This window comes from Manis javanica, chromosome 4 (genome assembly GCF_040802235.1).
Source record: "Manis javanica isolate MJ-LG chromosome 4, MJ_LKY, whole genome shotgun sequence".
NCBI lineage: Eukaryota > Metazoa > Chordata > Mammalia > Pholidota > Manidae > Manis > Manis javanica.
The window spans coordinates 8768807-8779375 of record NC_133159.1 but is presented as its reverse complement, the minus strand read 5'-3'; the positions used below and the strand labels follow the sequence as shown (position 1 = coordinate 8779375).

At 51.2% G+C, this 10569-nt stretch overlaps 1 long non-coding RNA gene across 1 annotated transcript in view; it reads left to right on the top strand.

Annotated features, from left to right (window-relative positions):
* The first annotated feature begins 6408 nt into the window (after positions 1-6408).
* The window catches only part of LOC140848647 (uncharacterized), a 29972-nt gene continuing 25811 nt past the window's right edge, over positions 6409-10569 (top strand). Inside the window, exon 1 of the long non-coding RNA XR_012129739.1 lies at positions 6409-6558. This is a non-coding gene — a long non-coding RNA (uncharacterized lncRNA). The remainder of the gene's footprint in view (positions 6559-10569) is intronic.

Sequence of the window (10569 nt, the reverse complement as noted above, 5' to 3'; positions counted from 1 at the left end):
GTTAATAAAAATATTTCCCCCCTGGAGTTTGTGATGTTTGTGGTATTTGTTAGCTTTAAAAGATGTATAACTTGTAACACTTTCCCATTCTAAATAAACATTGACTTTATTTTTTTAATCCTAACCTTTCTTAGGACTTTATTTCATTCTAAATAAACATTAATTTTCATGACTAATACTGAATTCTTTTTTTAAAAGCCCCTGCCTCCCACCCAAGTTGTATAAACTTCAGGTCCCACAAAACCAGGAGTCCCTGCTGCTCCCTCCCCAGGGCCTTTGCACATGCTCTTTCCAATGTTGAGAGCTCTTTATGCTTCCCCAACCTTCTCTCTGTTCATCCTTTAGACCTCAGCTCCAGCTTTAGTTCTTCACAAAAATCTTCTCTCACCGCATGTTCTCCTCCCAACTTGGTTGGGTCTCCTGGGCTCCCCCTTTGCAGTCCATCTGGAATTACAATCAGCTATTCATGAAACTGTCTGCTTGTCTCTCTCCCACTTTGGAATGTTAAGTCTGTGATCCTGTGTGTGTGTGTGTGTGTGTGTGTTGCTCATTGCCTCTCTCCCAGAGGTTAACATGATCTGCACTCAGTTGGAACTCTGTAACTATGTGCAGAATTCAAGGATGAATGGAGGGGCCAATGGATGGTGCTCTCAGGGTGGGAGGGAAGGCGAATTCCCTCAGTGCAGATGCCTGTCCAAAGCCGTGCTGCTCGCATGTGCTGGAGCCGAGACTCAAACCCAGAACTTTGCTGTGTTGAAGTATGTCCTTCCACCACACCACACATTTGAGGCCAAAAGTCATTTTATGGGTGCTCGTGTGGTGGGTGGCAGAGGCATGTGCCAGCAGATTCTAAGGCAGGGAGCTGGTGAAGAGTGAGGCTAGATTCAATCGTGGGGGTGAAGGGGAGCCACTGCTGGCTCTGGAGCACTGTTGACTGTCATGGTCTGCCCTTGCTGAGAGTATTCTCTGGGGAAGGGCCCCCTGATCTGGCCCTGTCCGCATGGGCTGGCAGACTGGCCAGAATCTGTCCTGCCTGCAGCCTGCCTGGTCACACTGGCCTATCTCCCCACAGCCCCTCCCTTGTGCCTATCAAAGCCAGCGCTGTGGGCCCACTGTTGCCAGAGGGAGGCTGATAAGGCATTTATCGAATTCATGATTTTAATTTATGACAATTCTAATCCCATTATAGGTTCTGTTTTGTCCACAGCCTCCTCAGAGATGGAGTTTAATTACGGCCAAGCAAGATTTCCCTTGCTCAAGGAACCTTTCCTGCCAGTCCTGGAGGTCCACCCCAGTTGCTTGAGGGAGTTTAGTGGTCCAGGGGTGGGAGGCATGGTGGAGGGGAAGGGGAGGCTCCCCGGTTTGGGAGTGGCGGGCCACCGCAGCCCTTCCCACAGTTGGCAGCTGCACTGTAGGATGTACGGCGATGCCTAGGGAGTGACAGTGAGGACTGCAGCAGGTGGCAGAACTGGGGCAGCAGTGTGCAATCTGCACAGCTGTGTGGGCAACCCTGGGGCTATCCAGAGATAGGCAGGAGCCTGGGGACCGGGAGGAAGTGGGAGCTCCGGGATCTGCTAGCGCCTGGATATCAGAGGCTCAGGGAAAATGGCTATCTTGGGGTGGGTCCAAGACTCCACTGCCCACCCCAGAAAAGGGGTATCTCCCAAGTGGCCCTGGCTCCCAGAGGGAGGTCCAAGCCAGGGGAACGGTCACCGTGATGTTGTGGAGTCACCTCTTGGCTTCTGTGGAGGGCAATGCAGAGCGGAGAGGGAAGCATGGTGAAACAGGGGTCAGGGTTCAGAGGCTGCTCCCCAGCTCTGCTGACCTCAGCTGTGACCTTTGGTCACTTTTCATCTCTTTGTGATGTTCCTTCTTCAGCTAGGAAGTTAGAGGCGGAATCAGGCCCTGCGTCAGCCTGGAAAGAGGGCATAGTGGGCTGAGTGTGAGATGAGATGGAAGGGCTCGGATATCGGGAGGAGGGTCACCAGGCTTGGGGGTCCTGAGGCTTGCGCCCAGCTGAGGGCAAGGGGGGCCCAGACCTGGTCCCAGAGCTTGGGGACTAACAGAAGAGTCAGGAATCATGAGAGGGCAAGCAGCCTTGGCCTGCGATCAGTGCGCCCTGGGAGGGGGAGCAGCCTCAGGTGCTGCAAAGAGAGGAGCATCCTGCCTGCTCCTTCTTCTGTAACATGAGCATGAGAATGACACCAGCTGGACTCCCCCCACAGGGAAGAACAGGAGTGGGGACCTCCACGGGACAGGGCTTGGTGATCAGGCAGGGCGGTCGCAGCGATTCATGGCTCTCTGAGCCTCAGTCTCTTGTCTTGGGTTAGGACCAGATGACTTCCAAGAATCCTTTAAGTTCAGACATTTGCAGAGTTGATGATGGAACAAGGAAGTCTGCTTGGAGGAGTTGGCCTGCAGGAAGGAGAAGGGTGGAGATTTTTGCAGACCTGTGCCCTGGATACTGATTCCTTAAGAACCAGATGCAGGTGGAGGAAGACCAGGGGGCAGGAGGCAGTGTGGTGTAAGGGATTGAAAACAGACGCCTGCATGGGTGGAGCAAGTGACTTCAGGGAGTCGGGCAGATAGGGTATAATGCAACTGGGGGTGGTGGGGACTGTGGTAAATCGGAGTGTTTATGTCCCTCCCAAAGAGGCAGCCGTTTCTCTGCTCCAGTGATCATTGCCATGTGAGGATGCTGATCCTGGGTTGTCAGATGGTCTCAGTCTTTCCAAGCATCCCCATCTGTAAAATGGGCACAATAATAATATCTATCTCATGCAGATGGTGTGAGCGCTATGAGCTAATAAATGCAAAGTATTAGAAGAGTGCTTGGCATATAGCAAGTGGCAATTACTTGCATTGCCAATTATTATTAGATCGTTGTGTTATTCTCTATCTGCACAAGACACCAGATGTCTTCCTTTCCTCGACCTCCAACACACTCCAGGTGGGAAGGTAGGGGAGTCTAGTCATTGTGACCCAGTCGCTTGGGGTCTTCGGCACAAGGGGCTTGCCTGGCTGTCCGTGGCTTTGGTCTGAATGTAGTTGGGAAATGTTTGTGGGCTGGGGAAAAAGCAGATGCTGGAAATACTACTGGGAACAGGACCCTTTGAGTTCCCTGGCATCACTTCACAGGATTTTTATTTTATTTTGGGAGCTTATGCTGAGCCTGAGACGTACACTTTCACAGGAAGCATTTGTCAGGCTTCGCTGGGCTGAGAGGGCTGTGGCTGAAAAGTGTGTGAGAGGGGAAATCACGTGGGGAGGCGCGGAAACAATGCCAGCTGCAGAGGGGGCCTAATTGTGAACCTGAAAGAGATTCCCAATTGCGTCCGCTGACAAGGAGGGAGAAATTAAGAGCAGGACTGACAGAGTAATTGTCTTCCCAGTTCTCCACACTGCACGCATTCTTGATTCAGCTGGCAGGGAGGGAGGGTGTGAAGATGTGGTGTGCACGGGTGCCATGCTGCCAAGTGTCTACCAGCTGCACCACCTCCTGCAAGGCGCAGTCCTTGGTTAACCCCAGCTGGCCTGGATTACACTTCCTCCCATTTCTTGAACTCCAGCCCTGGATCTTAGGGGAATCCTTTGTGTGTTCTTGGGTAAGTCATCTACCTTGCCATGCCTCAGTTTACCTGCCTAGAAAGAGGGGTCATTCTGGACTTCCTCACTTCAAAAAGGTATCTGAGGAAGCACTGGGATGATGGTGACCTCAAAGGACTGCCTTTGGGTTCGGATTTGCCTTCCCTTGTCTGCCGAGCTGCTGGAGTTTTAAGGCCTTTTCCAGCATTATCACATTTGATTCCTGCTGAGCACCGCGCGGCCCAGTGAGTGGATAAATCCCGAGGTATAAGCAGGGAAATTGAGACTCAGAGGGCATTCTAATGTACAGTTTTATTATTTAGGTGTGACGAGCCTAGTAGGCCATGAGGGCCCCGGACCCAGAGGCTGCCTCCAGCGGCTCAGCTGAACTCGGAGTGTTTGGCTCAGCCACCACCTTTCCTGATGCTTGCACCCAGCTGGGAGGCAGGCGCTGGACTTTGAGTCCAAGGCCTGGGTTCCAGTCCCAGCCTCAGCTCGGGCCAGAACTTCCTTGACAAGTCCCAGTCTCGGTTTCTAAACCTGTGAGGGGTGATGGTGAGGTCTACTTTACCAGGATCCGGAAGCTTTAAAAAAGAGGGGAGAAGGAGAAAGAACCCAGCAGATGCAGCTGTGCAAAAGGAAGGAGCTGCTGGCTGTGGAAGCTCAGCCTGGCATGCAATTAAAGGGACTTGACTTTGCTTCATTGCTCTGCCAGTCACTGGCTGGGCAACTCCAGCGCAAGTTGCTTAACCTCTCTGAGCCTCATGTTCTCACCTGTACAAAAATGTGGGTTATTTTGTGAGGCTTGAAGGTTATTGTGAGGCTAAATGTGGAACTGCATATGCCAAGTGTCCGGTACATGGGATGAGGTGGCTAGATGGGAGTGAGCCACAGGGCTGGGTCCTCAGCATTGGAGGAAGGACACAGTTCTCTCCTCTTCCTCCCCCGATCTCAGATCCTCCCTCCCGCAAGCCTCTAATCTCGCCTCTGCTCTCTCCCTTCCAGCTCCCCTATAGTTTAAGATGACACTTTATCGCTTGTGTCTTGAAAACATGGATATGACACACTGCATATTTTTCCCCTGCCAGCCTCAGCCTCGGACGTGACTGCAAGCGCTGGATTCTCTTGCTACAGTAGATGCACAGACACCAGGTCTTGCTCCTCACACAGCTGCGTAGACCTGCCGCTACAAGGGAGCTATTCTTCTCCTTTCTGTTGGTACTTTGTGCCTCCCAATTCCTGTGCTAGATATAGTCTCCCCTCTGCCTGTGTTGTTCAAGATTCTAATTAACTGAAAAAGGCTTTCACTCCTTACTATCCTCCCATTATGAATAATGATACTGGCTCATAAATGAGAATTGCTTTTCTATTTTAATTCTGTGTGTGTGTGTGTGTGTGTGTGTGTGTGTTTTGTTAAAAAAAAAAGAAGGTATGAAACCAGGGCTCTTGGGTCATTTGCAAATTATTAATTTCAAGCAGAGCTCTTAGCTAGCTTATTAACAGTGAGGGTGTTACAGCCCAGTTAAGTGGCTGGGATATTAACTCCCTTGCAGGCTTTTATGTATAGAGAAGTGGCTAATTTCCACGTTGGTGGGGGGTCTAGGTGGGAAAACATGGTTCTCCTTCTGGGAGGCATGAGAGGAAATAGGTCTGTGTGAGTTGCTATTTGGTAAATACTGGATCCCAAGAAGTAGTGCTTTCCTCCAGGGCCTATGGGATTCTGGGGCAAGGTGGCTGGAAAGCCAGGTGAGTCAAAGCCAGACAAAGGTAGGAGAGTGGACACTGCTTCCCAACACACAGAACTATGTGCCCTTGACCTTCACCTCCACTGAGAACAGGTCAAGTGGAGGTGGGTTGACAAGGTGGCCGGACACATTTCGATTAGTCCGTCAATTCTAAAAACCTCAGTCTTTTCATCTCTGTTTTGATCATATTGATGTACTGCCTGTTCTATTATTTCCTTACTATTTTTATGTCCATTGACTCACTTTTAAAAAAACTTGAATTTAGCTTATAGGGAAACTTTATATCACCACCATAAAAGGGAAACCGGCATCCCTAGTCATAAATTCAAAGGCACATAAAAATGAATACATGACTATTAAAATAAAAAATGCCTGTTCGTGTACCACCTGAAAGAACTCCCACCTGGGCAGTGGTGCATTTACCACATGGAGGAAAAAAATGAATCAGTCGAAGAAAGGCCTTCTGACCCCATGGCCTGTGCAGCCTGACTCGGGGTCAGGAGAGGAGGGGAGGGGAAAAGTGACCAACCCAGAAGAACCTATGCTTTCTGGGGTCCTTCCAGACAGACCCCACTGAAGCTGGGAGGCTGTTTGGAAAAAGGGAAATCTCAGGAATTTCTGTATATTTTGAACATTAGGGAGCAATATGTACATGATATGCAGATTCCATGCCAGCCAGTGTTGGTTACTCAGGTGTATTGCGTTGGCAGTGTGGCTAGCTTGCTGCGGCTCCTGCTCCCACCTGATCCCTGGGGTCCCAGGGGCCACAACAGGAGTGAGGGGACTGTCCAGAGAGTACTGGCGTGAGAGTCAGGATGGAGGCAGCCCGGCTCTGCTGCTATGTAGCTGTGCGACCTTAGGCAGACCACTGGGCCTCTCTGGACCTCTGTCTCTTTGTCTATACATAAGAGGGTTAAACAAGATGCTTCTGGGAACCCTATGATAGTTTATTTTATGTGTCAACTTGGCTGAGACACTGTGTTCAGCCCAGATATAAGTTAAACATTATTCTGGATGTTCCTGTGAGGATAGTTTGGATGAAATAACATTTAAACCAGTGGATTTTGAGTAAAGCAGATTCCCTCTGTAATGTGGGTGGGCCTCATCCAACAGGTTGAAGGCCAGAATAGAAAAAAAGACGATCTCCTCCAAGCAAGGGGAAATTCTGCTCTTCTCTGGGTCTCCAGCCTGCTGGCCCATCCTGCAGGGTCCCAGCTTCCATAATCATGTGAGTCCTTAAATAAATCTTCCTTTCTACACACACACACACACACACACACACACACACCACACACACACACACACACACGCACACACACACACACACACACACCACACACACACACACACACACCACACACCACACACACACACACACACACACACACCACACACACACACACACACACCACACACCACACACACACACACACACACACACCACACACCACACACACACACACACACACACACCACACACCACACACACACACACACACACACACACCACACACACACACACCCCAGTTGCTTGAGGGAGTTTAGTGGTCCAGGGGTGGGAGGCATGGTGGAGGGGAAGGGGAGGCTCCCCGGTTTGGGAGTGGCGGGCCACCGCAGCCCTTCCCACAGTTGGCAGCTGCACTGTAGGATGTACGGCGATGCCTAGGGAGTGACAGTGAGGACTGCAGCAGGTGGCAGAACTGGGGCAGCAGTGTGCAATCTGCACAGCTGTGTGGGCAACCCTGGGGCTATCCAGAGATAGGCAGGAGCCTGGGGACCGGGAGGAAGTGGGAGCTCCGGGATCTGCTAGCGCCTGGATATCAGAGGCTCAGGGAAAATGGCTATCTTGGGGTGGGTCCAAGACTCCACTGCCCACCCCAGAAAAGGGGTATCTCCCAAGTGGCCCTGGCTCCCAGAGGGAGGTCCAAGCCAGGGGAACGGTCACCGTGATGTTGTGGAGTCACCTCTTGGCTTCTGTGGAGGGCAATGCAGAGCGGAGAGGGAAGCATGGTGAAACAGGGGTCAGGGTTCAGAGGCTGCTCCCCAGCTCTGCTGACCTCAGCTGTGACCTTTGGTCACTTTTCATCTCTTTGTGATGTTCCTTCTTCAGCTAGGAAATTAGAGGCGGAATCAGGCCCTGCGTCAGCCTGGAAAGAGGGCATAGTGGGCTGAGTGTGAGATGAGATGGAAGGGCTCGGATATCGGGAGGAGGGTCACCAGGCTTGGGGGTCCTGAGGCTTGCGCCCAGCTGAGGGCAAGGGGGGCCCAGACCTGGTCCCAGAGCTTGGGGACTAACAGAAGAGTCAGGAATCATGAGAGTGCAAGCAGCCTTGGCCTGCGATCAGTGCGCTCTGGGAGGGGGAGCAGCCTCAGGTGCTGCAAAGAGAGGAGCATCCTGCCTGCTCCTTCTTCTGTAACATGAGCATGAGAATGACACCAGCTGGACTCCCCCCACAGGGAAGAACAGGAGTGGGGACCTCCACGGGACAGGGCTTGGTGATCAGGCAGGGCGGTCGCAGCGATTCGTGGCTCTCTGAGCCTCAGTCTCTTGTCTTGGGTTAGGACCAGATGACTTACAAGAATCCTTTAAGTTCAGACATTTGCAGAGTTGATGATGGAACAAGGAAGTCTGCTTGGAGGAGTTGGCCTGCAGGAAGGAGAAGGGTGGAGATTTTTGCAGACCTGTGCCCTGGATACTGATTCCTTAAGAACCAGATGCAGGTGGAGGAAGACCGGGGGGCAGGAGGCAGTGTGGTGTAAGGGATTGAAAACAGACGCCTGCATGGGTGGAGCAAGTGACTTCAGGGAGTCGGGCAGATAGGGTATAATGCAACTGGGGGTGGTGGGGACTGTGGTAAATCGGAGTGTTTATGTCCCTCCCAAAGAGGCAGCCGTTTCTCTGCTCCAGTGATCATTGCCATGTGAGGATGCTGATCCTGGGTTGTCAGATGGTCTCAGTCTTTCCAAGCATCCCCATCTGTAAAATGGGTACAATAATAATATCTATCTCATGCAGACGGTGTGAGCGCTATGAGCTAATAAATGCAAAGTATTAGAAGAGTGCTTGGCATATAGCAAGTGGCAATTACTTGCATTGCCAATTATTATTAGATCGTTGTGTTATTCTCTATCTGCACAAGACACCAGATGTCTTCCTTTCCTCGACCTCCAACACACTCCAGGTGGGAAGGTAGGGGAGTCTAGTCATTGTGACCCAGTCGCTTGGGGTCTTCGGCACAAGGGGCTTGCCTGGCTGTCCATGGCTTTGGTCTGAATGTAGTTGGGAAATGTTTGTGGGCTGGGGAAAAAGCAGATGCTGGAAATACTACTGGGAACAGGACCCTTTGAGTTCCCTGGCATCACTTCACAGGATTTTTATTTTATTTTGGGAGCTTATGCTGAGCCTGAGACGTACACTTTCACAGGAAGCATTTGTCAGGCTTCGCTGGGCTGAGAGGGCTGTGGCTGAAAAGTGTGGTGAGGGGAAATCACGTGGGGAGGCACGGAAACAATGCCAGCTGCAGAGGGGGCCTAATTGTGAACCTGAAAGAGATTCCCAATTGCGTCCGCTGACAAGGAGGGAGAAATTAAGAGCAGGACTGACAGGGTAATTGTCTTCCCAGTTCTCCACACTGCACGCATTCTTGATTCGGCTGGCAGGGAGGGAGGGTGTGAAGATGTGGTGTGCACGGGTGCCATGCTGCCATGTGTCTACCAGCTGCACCACCTCCTGCAAGGCGCAGTCCTTGGTTAACCCCAGCTGGCCTGTATTACACTTCCTCCCATTTCTTGAACTCCAGCCCTGGATCTTAGGGGAATCCTTTGTGTGTTCTTGGGTAAGTCATCTACCTTGCCATGCCTCAGTTTACCTGCCTAGAAAGAGGGGTCATTCTGGACTTCCTCACTTCAAAAAGGTATCTGAGGAAGCGCTGGGATGATGGTGACCTCAAAGGACTGCCTTTGGGTTCGGATTTGCCTTCCCTTGTCTGCCGAGCTGCTGGAGTTTTAAGGCCTTTTCCAGCATTATCACATTTGATTCCTGCTGAGCACCGCGCGGCCCAGTGAGTGGATAAATCCCCAGGTATAAGCAGGGAAATTGAGACTCGTGTCTGCTTAGTCCAGTGGTACGTCAGCCTCTAGCGTTGTTGTGCTCAGCAGCTCAATAGTGTCATCAGTGCCCAGTTATTTTCCATCTCTCCACTCTCTTCTATTCCTTGTGCTAGTTTTGACTAGAGGATGGCTTTCCTCATGGTGGCAAAGGAGCTGCACATTTCCAACCATGCCTCCTAGTACAGAAGAAGAGACTGTCTGCCCAGAATTCTAGCAAAAGTCCTCAGCCTTGAGATTGCTGACTGGACAACACCTATGGCCAGGGGAATGACATGAATAGATTGGAACAAACCTGTTTTATCTCAATCAACCACTGTGGCAAGGGACACTGGGGCTAGCGTGGGGTTAGCCTCATGCAAACAGGCCTGTGTAGATGCCAAGCTCAGAGGTGCAACCCAGTGTAGTCCAGACATGCCCCTTCCATTCCCTTTCATCCCTCCCACTCCCTTCTCCTCTCTTCCCCTGTCTTGTTCCTCTCCCCATCCCCCATATTCCCCATTTCCCCTCTTTCCTATACCCTTTCCTCCCTGGTGGTCCAGGCTGCACCCTCCCCTCCCCTCCCACCCCCTGCCCTGGCCAGCTGCCCAGTTGCCCTGTTGGGAGTCCTGACACCTCCACCTGGCTCGTGTCTGCTCAGCACCGCTCTCCCTCTTCTGTCAATGGAATCTCCTCCTTTGGGGAAACTGACCCTCATCCAGCTGTGGGCACTCTTCAGCACTGGACTACTTTTGGCTTCCACAAGGGGCCATGAGATCCAGACTGGGCTAGACTTCCTTTCTGGGATTTTTTTTTTCACTGAAGGATAGTTGATATATAACCAATAGAGTTATATTGGTTTCAAGTACACAACACAGTGGTCAACAGTTCTCCACATTATTAAATCCTCACCCCAACTAGTGCAGTTACTATCTGTCAACATAGAATAATGTCACAGAATCGTTGGTTATATTCTCCGTGCTGTACTACCATCCCCGTGAACAACTTATATTATGATTGAGAATTTTTGTGCCCCTTTATCTTCCTCACCTCACCACCCACCCACCCTAATCCCTCTCTCACACTAACCACCAGTCACTTCTTAGTGTCTCTGAGTCTGCTGTTTTGTTCATCTTGTTTTCAGATTCCACAA